Here is a 13,509-nt window from a genome sequence, read left to right on the forward strand (position 1 = left end):
TGCACCATCCCACCCCTTAGCTCTCCCCAGGCGCACACACACAAAGATCACCCAGTACAGTACCTGGGGGATGGGGGAGGTGGGCAACGTTTTTCAAAAGCTGGGGGGAAACAAGGAATTTTAAAAAAATTAAAATAAAAATGGAAGGGGATTGTTTATAAAAAGTTGGACTTTTTCCTCTTATTTTGACTAGCTCTTGTGCTCCTCCCAGGACCAGCACAAAATCTGGCCCATTCCTGTCATCAGATCCACATAGGCCACACTGGCAGCAGATGTCTGGCTGCATGCACACTGCACAGATTGTGTTGCAGGATCAGAGCCCCAGACAGTCCCTGCCCTGAGGATAGTAAGGACATTTACAAAAAGGGTAAGTTTGCTTTTTGTCTATCAGCTTTTGGGGCTGCAGAGTAATGTGCACAAACTTGCAGTCCTGAGGAGCAGAAACATGCACTATTGACGGTGATGGGGAGATGTTTCCCCTAGCTAGATGTCCACTTGTTGCTAGCATATAATGCTTGGAAATGTTTAAAGATGAAATATTAAGGAATTAACTTTTTAGTTATATTATGATCTTGTTTCTGAATTTGTTTTGAATCTTGACTTCTACAGTTAATTTATTCTGAGCCACCATGTAAGATTTTTTTGGAATTTTCCAGGAGGGAAAGAATTTAAGTAAATAAAAATAGGAGAGAACAACGTAGAAATTATTATCATATGTGGACATTCATCTAGTACCTACAAAGGGGACACAAGAGGCCCTGCCAATCTTGCTCCCAACCCAGAGTGCAGAAGTAGAAATTTCCCCCACCCCCTCTGCAAAGACTGCAGGGGGGACAAGAGAGGCTATTATAAGGCTTTTAGATAACTTAAGTAATTTAGGCAGCATCTGATTAGATGTCCTCTCTACTTGTTTCTCACCCAGAATCTATTTTAGTGTTACCCCAGGATAGAAAAGAAGCATTAGGTCCATAATGGTGGACTATGTTAACTGAGGCATCTGGACATAGGGACAGAACGTGGGGATGGTTTGAAAGAAATATTTTTTAAATTGTAGATTAAGATATGTAACCGTGGTGTTTCACTTATGCTGCAGGGTATTAGTTTTTGTCTGATCTATGTCAATTGAAAGCTCATCAGGCCAATGACCTTGCTTCTTTGTCAGAGCTGGGAGAAAGAGTTCTGGTAGCCATGGTCCATTGGAATAAATTACTGATTGTGATTGCAGTATGTAACTTATTATAGACTCTTTGGCATGATGTATCCTTCTCAAGAAGATAGAAAAGGTTTGGTATTTCAGTAAAAGTTTCTTGCATATACTCATTGCTCATTCTGAAATGGTTTTGTGGATTAAAGTTCAAACAAGTAATTTAATGACTACATATTTAATATGTTTTTCTTTAAAGTTGGGTAGGATCACATGCAAGTTTGAAACTCTCCCATTTCATCACTTTTGGTGTTATCTGAGTACAAATAAATGCTTTTATTTTTTAAAGCAAGGAAACAGTTGCCCTCTCTTCGGGAAATACCCAGAAGTAGGGATAAGGTGCAGGTTTGTGTGTGTGGCTTTTGCACAGACAATTGGGGATGAAGCGAGAGGGTTTTGACCACTGAAAAACAGAACTTTCATTTTCTGTGGTCATATCAATTAATGCATGTGCATGATGCAGTGTTGCCAACTCACTTGATATTTGGTGTGTTCCAGAGCTCCTGGAGGCAAGCTATTACATGAGAATCCCAGCTTTCATTTTTAAAAATATTAAATTTCTAGCCCTCATGAGTACAGAGAGGAGTCTGAAAACATGAACTGAGGTTGCCCTAAATGGCCAAAACCCAGAAAGCAAATAAGAAGAATACAGACTGTATTGCCTTGAAAAGTCATGATTTGTGGGACCTGAGTCATGATTTTTGAAGGCTTATGGTTGTCAGGACCACTTAATACAGGTTTTGTGTAACTACCAGTCTTTAGTTTTTCCTTAATCAAATTCAGGGTCAGCATGCAGGAAAGATTGTGTCCTTTCTGTGTTTAGTTTCTATTTTTAGTTATTTGTTTTCCTTTGATACCAGAGCACATCTGTGTATTCTGGTATACAAAAGCAGAAGTTTTTCTGGTAGGTGTGAATTAAAACCACTGTAGGAGCAAAAATATATTCACATCTGTTACTTTTTTACAGTAACTGAAATGTTAAGAGGCTAAAGAGTAGTGAATGAAAGTTATGCAAATCTTTTTTAAAGATATGAATCATGAATTTGAACACATCAGCTGTCAGTTTTGTGGTATTTACAGATTATTAAAAATTTTAAAAAAATAATTACAATACAATGTCCTTTACAGGGTGGATATTTAGTGGCAACTTTTTTCAAACTCGTAACTCTAGCCTCTCCATTCCTGGATCTAATCCTCCAGTATCACTGGAATAGATACCAGGGTGCGTGTGTTTCCAGCAGCCAGTGACAGCAACCTTGAAACCTAATACCTGTTGTTAACAGGGACGGCTCTAGACATTTCGCCACCCCCAGCACGGCGGCATGCCACGGGGGGCACTCTGTCGGTCGCCGGTCCCATGGCTCCGGTGGACCTCCCACAGGCGTGCCTGCGGAGGGTCCACTGGTCCCGTGGCTCACCGAAGCCACCCCTGCCTGTTATCACCAACTTAGAATCACAGTTGTTTGTTTCTTTGTCTTTTTTTTTTCAAAATGAAACAAAAAAGTAACGATCATTTATTTTAAATCAGTTTATTCAGCTACCATTAGAAACAGAGAAGTGTGTGTTTGAATCCTGATTGAGTGTGCATTGATTATAAGTCAAGAGGAAGTGCAAAATAAGCTCCTCCTAATGTTTAGATTCATCTGGAGCCAAAATCATAGCAGCTACATTGGTGGTGGGTGATTCAAATCCCTCGCCTCTGAAATGTAAAAGAGTTTGTTTGGATGTTTGGTCCATCTTTAAAGACAAATAATAATAAATCCCTTATATAAATAGCACTTGTCATTCTCAAGCACTGCACAAACGTGACCCAACACCATATATAATCCAAACTATTATGTTTCTGTTCATATTGTCAGTGGCCATCCAGGCGTCATGGGGCAGCACTCCATGTACTGTGGTGAATCGTGGAGATCTTTCAGGTTCCCATTTTCATTTCCTCCCACATTTCACTCAGAGTACCAGGCATGACCTCTCCTGTCTGCTGGTTTCCCATCTGTACTATAGTATTCTACATACCGGCTTGCCTTCCTGAGCCCAGCCCTCTCTGGTCCAGCAACTTTAGACTGTCAAATCTATACTAACGCAAGAGACTTCCAATACTGCTCCCTAGGGGACCCAGTAACCCATTGCTTCTATCTCAGGGTATGGCTACACTTATAGTTTTGCAGCGCTGGTAGTTACAGCTGTGTTCGTACAGCTGTGTAGGGCCAGCGCTGCAGTGTGGCCACACTGACAGCTACCAGCGCTGCAGTGTGGCCACATTTACAGCACTTGCAGCGCTGTTGGGAGTGGTGCATTGTGGGCAGCTATCCCACAGAGCACCTCATCCCATTTTGGCGCTGTGGCTTGTGGGAAGGGGAAGGAAGTGTGCGGGTCTTTCCGCTTCCTGTTCCAACGCCCCGTGGTGCTTTGCTACACATTCCGAGCAGTTTGGCGGCATTGTGAGTCTGCAGCGCGATTTCTGAGATTTCTGTTACAAATGGAGCCTGAGCTGCTGAGGACCTTGCTGATGAATGTTGCCAGCACATCACACATGGCGGTGGAGCTATTCCTTCAGCTGCAAAGTGACAGTGAGGAGTCAGACGATGATATTGAAACGCCTGACGGTGAAGACACTCAATTGCTTGTGGCAGTAACAGACGTGCTCAGCACCGTGGAACGGCGCCTTTGGGCTCGGGAAACCAGCACTCAGTGGTGGGATCACATCGTCCTGCAAGCCTGGGATGACGAGCAGTGGCTGCAGAACTTTCGGATGAGAAAAGCCACTTTCATGGCACTGTGTGCTGAGCTCGCCCCTACCCTGTGGCGCAGGGACACGAGATTGAGAGCTGCCCTGCCAGTGGAGAAGCGGGTGGCTATTGCAATCTGGAAGCTGGCAACTCCAGACAGCTACCGATCGGTGGCGAACCAGTTTGGAGTGGGAAAGTCCACCGTTGGAATGGTGCTGATGCAAGTTTGCACAGCCATTAATCGCACCCTGTTAAGAAGAACTGTGACTCTGGGGAACGTGCAGGACATTGTGGATGGCTTTGCAGAAATGGGTTTCCCTAACTGTGGAGGGGCAATAGATGGGACGCATATTCCTATTCTGTCACTACCCCACCTGGCATCAGAGTACGTTAATCGCAAGGGGTATTTCTCCGAGGTTCTGCAAGCGCTTGTGGATCACCGTGGGCGTTTCACTGACATTTACTCAGGATGGCCTGGAAAGGTGCACGATGCACACATCTTTCGGAACAGTTCCCTGTTCAGGAGGCTGAGGGCCAGGACTTTTTTCCCAGACCGCAAGATCACAGTAGGTGACGTCGAAATGCCCACTGTGATCCTTGGAGACCCCGCTTACCCCTTAATGCCATGGCTCATGAAACCGTATACAGGGAAGCTTGACAGGAGCAAGGACCGGTTCAACTACAGGCTGAGCCGGTGCAGAATGACTGTGGAGTGTGCTTTTGGCCGTTTGAAAGCCCGCTGGAGGTGTCTTTATAGGAAGCTAGATTTGGGGGAAAGCAGCATCTCCGCTGTTATATCCGCGTGCTGTACCCTCCATAATATTTGTGAAGGGAAGGGTGAAAGATTCAGTGAGGAATGGACCTCCGAGGTTCGACGCCTAGAGGATGAATTTGCACAGCCAGAGAGCTGGGCTACTAGGGAGGCCCAGGAAAGGGCTTCAAGGATTAGGGATGCTTTAAGGGAGCAATTTGATGCTGAGAGCCAACAGTAATGTTTGGTGCCTTTGCTGTGCTTTGTTCTACCTTGGGGTACAATATTTACCACTTCCTGCAATAATAAAACATATTGTAAAAGTCATAAAATCCTTTATTCAAAGTACAGTACATAAAAGGCCAGGGGGGTTAGGGTGGTGGACTGTACATTCAGAGGTTTGAATATGTCCTGTTTTGATTACTGTTCAATGTCTGCTGCACTTCAGGATTACTATGCTGTAATGGAGGTGGAGTGCACAGGGTAAGAATTATAGTTATCAGGGCTGGTAGGTGATCGTACAGGTGTTGGGGGCAGCTGGGGGTAATAAGAAACTGGCTGCTGGAGAAAGGTGTTTTGTGCAAATACTGGGGAACAAGAAAGAGAGCTTTGGGAGGGGTGTGGGTTACCACGGTACATATCTGCCTGCATGGCTACGAGAGACTCGAAAGAGTCAGTTTGGCGAGCCAGGAGGCTTATCATCTGCTTTGAGGTTTTTTTTGATAGCAGGAGAAAGGAATTGGCTTTCTGTTTGCCTCCAGTCATACATTTTCTCTCTCCATTCATACATTTTCTCTCTCCATTCCTGCGTCTTCCTACTTTCTCTGTTGTAGTGAATCATAACTGCTTTGATCAATTCTTCTTTTGATTTTCGCGGATTTTTTTCTCAAGTTCTGCAAGCGCCGTGAGGCCGGTGATCCGGCTGCATTAGTCAAGGTCACTAAAAAAAACATGGATAGAAACATGTAATACACAGAGGCTACATTGTTTATTATCACACAGTGAAGGAGTTTGTAGACTTTTTGTAGCATCCTTCCCACATACCTCACATAACACAGAGAGGCCAGGGAAGCTAAGGCATGGCGAGCAATGGGGTGAGTGTTTCTGCCCCGAGTGCACCTGGGAGGGGGAATTGACCGATGGGTCACTGGGGTTTATCTGTACTGGGTACAGGAGGTAGCTGGTGTCCTGCACAGGGGACAGTAGTGAACAGGAAGGTGGCGAGCTGCTGGCGGGTGGGGGGGGGGGCGGTCCGCGTAACTGCTGGCCTGCTGGTGGGGGGGGGGAATGCACATCTGTGCTGGCTGCCTGCTGGGAAGGGTGGGGGAAAACCGGAGCGCGCCGCGGGGCTGGCTGCCTGCTGGGAAGGGTGGGGAAAAACCGGAGCGCACTGCGGGGCTGGCTGCCTGCTGGGAAGGGTGGGGAAAAACCAGAGCGCACCGCGGGGCTGGCTGCCTGCTGGGAAGGGGGTGGGGGAAGACCGGAATGCACCGCGGGGCTGGCTGGCTGCCTGCTGGGAGGGGGGTGGGGGAAGACCAGAGCGCACCGCGGGGCTGGCTGCTTGCTGGGAGGGGGGTGGGGGAAGACCGGAACGCACCGCGGGGCTGGCTGGCTGCCTGCTGGGAGGGGGGTGGGGGAAGACCGGAACGCACCGCGGGGCTGGCTGGCTGCCTGCTGGGAGGGGGGTGGGGGAAGACCAGAGCGCACCGCGGGGCTGGCTGCCTGCTGGGAGGGGGGTGGGGAGACCGGAACGCACTGCAAGGCTGGCTGCCTGCTGGGAGGGGGGAGGGGAGACCAGAACGCACCGCGGGGCTGGCTGCCTGCTGGGAAGGGTGTGGGGAGACTGGAGCGCACCGCGGGGCTCGCTGCCTGCTGGGAAGGGGGTGTGGAGACCGGAACGCACCGCGGGGCTGGGGGGGGAACGCGAACCTGGTGCCCTGCACTCAAATATCCCTAAATTCTCAACAGGGTTTCCTACTGCCAGATATATCACTGCTGCATGTTACCTGGGAAGAGAGGGAGGGTCTTCTACAGCAATGTGGATTCCGCCCTGGCCCCTATGCAGCTTGCCTGTGTGCAGCCATGGTCCCCCCACCCCTCGCTGCACAGTGGATCGGACGAGTTAGCCTGACCGGGACAAGGACCACGGTGGCTCTCCCTATAAACTTGAGAAAGCACATTGCCCACGCTCTGGCTGCAACTTTTCAAGAGATTACCGAGGCAGATTACAGAGACGTGATAGAGCAAATCAATGGGCTATTCCACATTTAGGCATGCATGCAGGCAGCCATAACCCAAACCCTCCTCTCCCAAAACATAAAAATCAGCTTACCCCGAGCACGCTCCTCTGCTTCTTCCTCACCAGCAACTTCCAGCTGCTGCGACTGGCTAGCCTCCTCCTGGCTTGAGAAGAGCTCCTGGCTGCATGCCTCCTGGGACTCCGGGGTGTCTCCCTCCACGCCAGTAGCCTCACTGTTGGCTTCCTCTACACCCTCCCCCACTTCTCCCTGCTCTGAACTCTCCATCGTGGTCCTCGGATTGGCTGTGGGGTCACACCCAAGTATGGCATCCAGCTCCTTGTAAAAACGGCAGGTTGTGGGGGCAACTCCTGAGCGGCGATTTCCCTCACGGGCTTTGCAGTAAGCACTCCTCAGCTCTTTTATTTTGACCCTGCACTGCAACGCGTCCCGTTCATGACCCCTTCTCAGCAAGGACTGCGATATCTGCCCATAGGTATCATAATTTCTCCTTCTGGAGCGCAGCTGTGCTTGCACAGCTTCCTCACCCCAAACACTGATGAGGTCCTGCAGCTTGGAATTGTTCCATGCTGGGGCTCGTTTGGGACGTGGAGGCATGGTCGCTGATTGATTGATTGATTGAATGATTGATTGCACTCCACACCTGGCTGAGCAAACAGGAAGGGGATTTTTAAAATTCCCGGGGCATTTAAAGGAGGGGTCAGCTGAGCCCAGGGCAGTGGAGTGTGCATGATTACCAGAGAGGCTTCTAAGGTATGCTGGGATACCTCCTTATACCCCGGAGGTCAATAAAAGCGCTGGTGGGCGTCCACACTTGCTGACCAGCGCTGGATCACCAGCGCTGGAATCCCTACACCCGAGGCTCGACCGGGTGTACAGCCAGCGCTGCAACCAGGGAGTTGCAGCGCTGGCCGTGCTTTGCAAGTGTGGCCACATCCTAAGTTGCAGCGCTGTAACCCTCATCAGCGCTGCAACTCTCTAGTGTAGCCAAGCCCTCAGCTTGACGGCCTGTACACTAGTCCTTCCAATCCCATTCCCAAAAACTGGGCCTAGCAGCCCAACACTCTAATCCTGCCCTAAGGTTGAATTTGGTAATTCCACACTTCTGTCCCTTCATGAGATCCAGGATCCCTATGCTTCCAGTCCTACCTCCAAAGTAGCCCCCAGTAAACTAACCCGAAACCTGGATATCAGCAACCGTCTGTTTGTAAATCTGCTGTGAAGTGTAACGCCCTTCCAAAGACTGAGACAACTTTGCCTCCTAATCCTACTCCTAAAGCAGATTCCCAGAGCTTCCAACCACATAAAGCTAGATATACAACTTGGCCCTTCCAACTCTATATTCTAAAGGCAGGAAGCCCCTTGTGCATGTCCAACCCTGTGTCAAAGCAGACAGTGTGTTTTCAATCCCTCCTCCACTCCCCACACTAACGGGTCCCCCAGTTACAGTGAGGAGTAGTCTGTTACATTTATCCTCAGTGCTGTAAGAGTTAAAATCGTGGACTTGATCTCTCTAGCACAATCAATATTCCCAAGCATCCACTTTCAAGATTAATAATTTCTGATCTAAAATTAGCAGTGGAAAGTGAGACAACAACTTTGAGTCAGTGGTAAATGAGAGTGTAACAAAATCAGCCTTGTAGTGTAGGATTACTGCCTTCCATCTATATTTTTAGTATGAAAAACAATTTTTTTGCTTGAGTTCTAAATTTTGTTCCTCTTATTCTCAGTCTGCTCAGTGTGTTTCTGCTGTTCCTTTTATTTTTGGCTCCTATAGCAGATGGTACTGGACTTCTTAATGTAAAATAAGAGAATAATTTATTTATTTCACATCCAGGCTCTATCCTCATATTAGTTTGAATTTCAAACAGCTACATCAAGCTCTTGCAGCAACATAATACATGGAATAGGGGATCAAATTTTGCCCTCACTGAAATCCCATACAGTCAGTGGGGTTTCACAGGATAGTATTTGGCCCATAATTTGCTTTATATATTGGTCAGAATAAGAAAACTATGAATAATTGTCTCCCCTCCATAACTTTGGGAACCAGATACCAGGTCAGAGTCATATTTGGGCCCAAATATGAATCTAATCTGAGAACAGAGGCCCTTAAAAATACCTGTCTACTAGAGATGTGCGAAGTACACAATTCCAGTGAAACCCCATATCAAGTGAACTTCATCTGGTTTCAGATTTCATTATGAACCCAAAATGCACTAGGGTTTGTTTAAAAGTTTGCCTAAACCTTTCCTTGGATGGGTTCCAGTGAGGGCAAAAGAGAGAGCATGTGAACTTTTCACTCGAGCATGTCAGCAGTGTTAGGATTTTGTTAGAAAAAGGACAAAACTTTCCAGCCTCAAAGAAACGCAGCACAACTTGCTGGTTTTGTGATGGATGTGATGAGACTCACCAGTCTGAGTTCTGCATTGGGTGTCTGAGTGCCAAAATGCAAAGTGAAGGAGAAGGATCAGGATTCCTTGCAAACCAAACCCACTAGAAAGGTTCCCTGGAGTTTATGGGAAACTGACAGGTTTGGCACAATTCTCCTCCATGGTAGGTTAAGGCTTAGACATGATCATCTCTTGATTTAGGGCCCCAGCTCTGGGGATCATGAGATTACATCAAAATCTTAACTTTCATTTTAAAAACGATGTTTCTTGTCCTAATAGTAGTGAAGAAAAGCTTAGAGACATGAATCCAAGGTAACTGATGCAGCAATGTCTGCCTGAGTCTGCAGACAGCCTGAAATACCACCATTAAGAGGGATGAACTGTACCATTCAACTCAGTGTTAACGCCAAGACCCACTGCCCTGTGTGGCTCTGCTAACACCAATCCAGCGGAGGACTGTGTGACAGGATGAGAAGAGTGCAGCAGGCCTTGCCCACTTGTCCTGTAGCTGGGATATAGCTCCTAGGGTAAGTACTGGAACTACCTTCCCCAGTGCTGCTCCTGAAGAGAAGGGGACACCTGCTGCAATTCCTGGTGGGGAGAACCGGTTCCCATATCACTGCCTCAGGCTCTGAGGGAGGAGGGGGGCCCGTGCCTCCTCCATTCCCAGTGAAGAGTAGCAGCTATGGCACACAAATGAGGACATGGTGTAGATGATGGAACCACAGAGGCCCCATGTCACGGTTTACCTTGGATTTCCTTAATTCAGCCCTGGTTCCATTTCCAGACTACCCAGAAGTTAACATGAGGCCCAGACCTGACAGGGTTGCCAGCTAAAATATTCCCTTTCTGCTGTTTTGCAAACCCTAACTCCATGAGCCTGAACCTGTAATGCATGGAAGACCCATTAGTTTCCTTCAAAGGACAAAAAGAAAATTTCAGTATTGCCAACCCTAAGCATTCAAAAACTTACAAGTTAGCTGTCCCCACCCAAATCACACAAATTTGTTTTAAAATCATGAGATTAAAAATATTTGAGTGGAACAACCTGCATGGAACTTGGGAGGGAGGAACACAGGTTGTGGGAAGGAAGAATTTGAAAGAGGCACAAGTCAGTCAGTCTGTGTGCATGGCTAGACTGCTAACTTCAATTGCAGTACAGTAACTCCTCACTTAGTCGTTCTGGTTAACGTTGTTTTGTTGTTACGTTGCTGATCGATTAGAGAACGTGCCTGTTTAAAGTTGTGCAATGCTCCCTTCTAACATTGTTTGGCAGCCGCCTGCTTTGTCCACCACTTGCAGAAAGAGCAGCCCCAGAGCTATCTGGTGGGAGCTTGGAAACAAGGTGGACTGGCAGCCCCCTATCAGCTCCCCTCTCCCCTAGGTTCCCTGTGCAGCAGCTGCTCAGCAACCTAACAATTGCGGACAGTTCAGTTGTTCCTCCCTCCACTGCCATGTGCTGCTCCTGCCCTCTGCCTTGGAGCTGCTCCCAGGAGCCTCCTGCTTTCTGTGCGGGGTTGGGGGGGGAAGAAGGGTGCTACTATCAAGGTGTCCCCTTTCCCCCTGCTCTTGCACCCCACTTACCCCATCTCCATAGCGCGGGGGGGAGGGGACACGACAGGGCTCAGGACAGAGGACTTGCTAGCAGCAGCTGCTGTCTCAACTTGCTGTTCTACTTAAAAGGGCAATGTACTTAGAGTGGGGTCAGTGTACTTAAGGGTCAATGCACATCTCTCTCACACACACTGTGTGTCTCCGTCTCTGCCTGCCATGCTGTCTCCCCACCCTCCATTTTTGCTGCCTTGTAGAGTGTGAGGCTACATTAACAACAATGTGTTAACCCTTGAGGGCTCAGCTGAGTGCTAGTTCATCATTTAGGAGCAAGACATTCCCTGCGAAATATTCCACCCCCTTCCACTCTCTAACTTCACCACCTCAACCAAGCTTCACAATGATCATTGCTGTGTGCAGTATTAAATTGTTTGTTTGTATAGACACACACACACAGAGTATAATATATAGTCTTCTGTCTGGTGAATTTTTTTTCCCTGGAACCTAACCCCCCCATCTACATTAATTCTTTTGGGGAAATTGGATTCACTTATCATTTCACTTAGTCACATTTTTCAGGAAAAGCAGCAAAGAATCCTGTGGCACCTTATAGACTAACAGACGTGCTCCAAAAACGTCTGTTAGTCTATAAGGTGCCACAGGATTCTTTGCTGCTTTTACAGATCCAGACTAACACGGCTACCCCTCTGATATTTTTCAGGAACATAACTACAACATTAAGTGAGGAGTTACTGTACTTTTGTAAACAGCTCTCTTAATAAAGATACAGTTTAGTTTTAGACAAACTGAGACTTCTTGTTGCTGCTGATGTATTTCACATGGCACTGAGCCAGATTTTGCTTGAGGTGGGTCACTGTTACATGCAAGGAACAGTTTGGATTTTGTTCTGCTGGGGAGACATGTCTGTCATGAAGTGGCAGATGTTCATTCTTCACAAGAACTGAGAAGATCTTGGAGCAGGAGCGATGGAAGCTCGTTAAAAGTGGGTGGGTGTGGCCACTGGCGTCCTAACCGAGGCCCCACCCCTACACTGCCCCATCTTCCTGAGGCCCTGCTTGCCCCTCTCTGCCCTCTTCCTCTGTTGCTTGCCCTTACGGGTGGTAAAAAGTGATGGGGCCATGCCCCTGTCTTGGAAGATCTGTTGAAGGTTAGGGGATTGTGTGCACATTGTAAGATGTACATGCATTAAAATATGCCTTGATAATATGCTAACTTCTTTTTAATTGTCTGGTGGCAATCATCTTAATGCACATTGCAAACGCTAACTATCTTTTGGAGCCGAAGTCAATAGGCCTGTCCCAATAGATGAGACATCTTGTCTGGGGAGCATTAATTAAGCTAACACAATTCCCAGGAAAGGAGAGCTCTAATGCTTTATAAGGAATTTTCCAACTAGTGTTAGTTTATCAAACTAAAGACTTCCATAACTTAGTTATGGGGCAGACTTCCATCTCATACTATAGCTGAGGAGAACCTGTGCCAGGTGACAGACTACCCCCTTTTCCTATGCAGAGTGCCTCATATGTTCATTAAGAATCAGAGACAAGAAAAACAAAACACAGAGTTAAACCAATTAGAAATAGCTTGGCTGGTGACCCAAAAAACATTCCAGAGCTCAAACTTCCTGATACCTCAAGAAGCCTATATAATATATATTCACCCCAACTTAGAAACTGTAGATTTGCCTTATAAATCAGATATACATCTCTATGTAAATGATCTCTCTTGTTCCTAATGTAACGTCCCTCATCCTATAAGCCTTGAAAGATGTGATAAGACAAGTATTGGATGTAATCAAAACATGTATTCATTGTGTTCACTAGATTTAGAAGACTAAGGGATTTTGTTCCATTTCTTGGTAAATTATTGTAGCAATAATAAGTAATAATAATTGTATGGCACTAGAAAGAAAAAACAATGTTGAAAGTGATACCCTGGTTGGTGATACTAAAAGAAATTGCTTAAAAGCAGGAATCCCAAATTGTCAGGGCAAATTATGAAATCCACCCATGAAATAAAATAAATAAATAAATTAAACCCTCCAAATAAAGGAAGCATTGGAGAAATATTATACACTGATGCCATCTACTGGATATCAACAGAAGCAGCAGAGAAAGTGGAGAGCAATTTGGCAAATAGACAATAGAAATCAGAAGGCTGCCCTTGCCAATGAGCCCTGAAGCAGGGTATATTAAACAGGGGTCACCAATGGGAAGCTACCATTAACTGAACCCATAAAGAAGCTGCGGAATCCCTAAGTGTGATGAGTGCCCAGACCAGCATTATTTGTTTGAAATCCAAGTCCAACAACCTTTTAAGATACCTAAACTGGGAGCCTATAACAGAAAAGCCCTTAGCAGCACACAAAGTCAAGAGTGGGTAGTAGGGGGAGAGTCATTTGGAGAACCTGAACCAAAGGGACCTATCACTGTGTCATACCCAGTTTGATCGCAGCCAGTCATGGTATGGGACACTTCAAGCATTACCAGGGTATCATGTGCTGGAGTTCACTAGATTTTTGCTGCTAGCTGCTGGTAGAATGAGTCCTTTTCCACAAGTGATGAGTCTTCGGTTGGCATGTAGGTCACATTGACAGGTA

This window comes from Gopherus flavomarginatus, chromosome 4, assembly GCF_025201925.1.
Source record: "Gopherus flavomarginatus isolate rGopFla2 chromosome 4, rGopFla2.mat.asm, whole genome shotgun sequence".
Lineage (NCBI taxonomy): Eukaryota > Metazoa > Chordata > Testudines > Testudinidae > Gopherus > Gopherus flavomarginatus.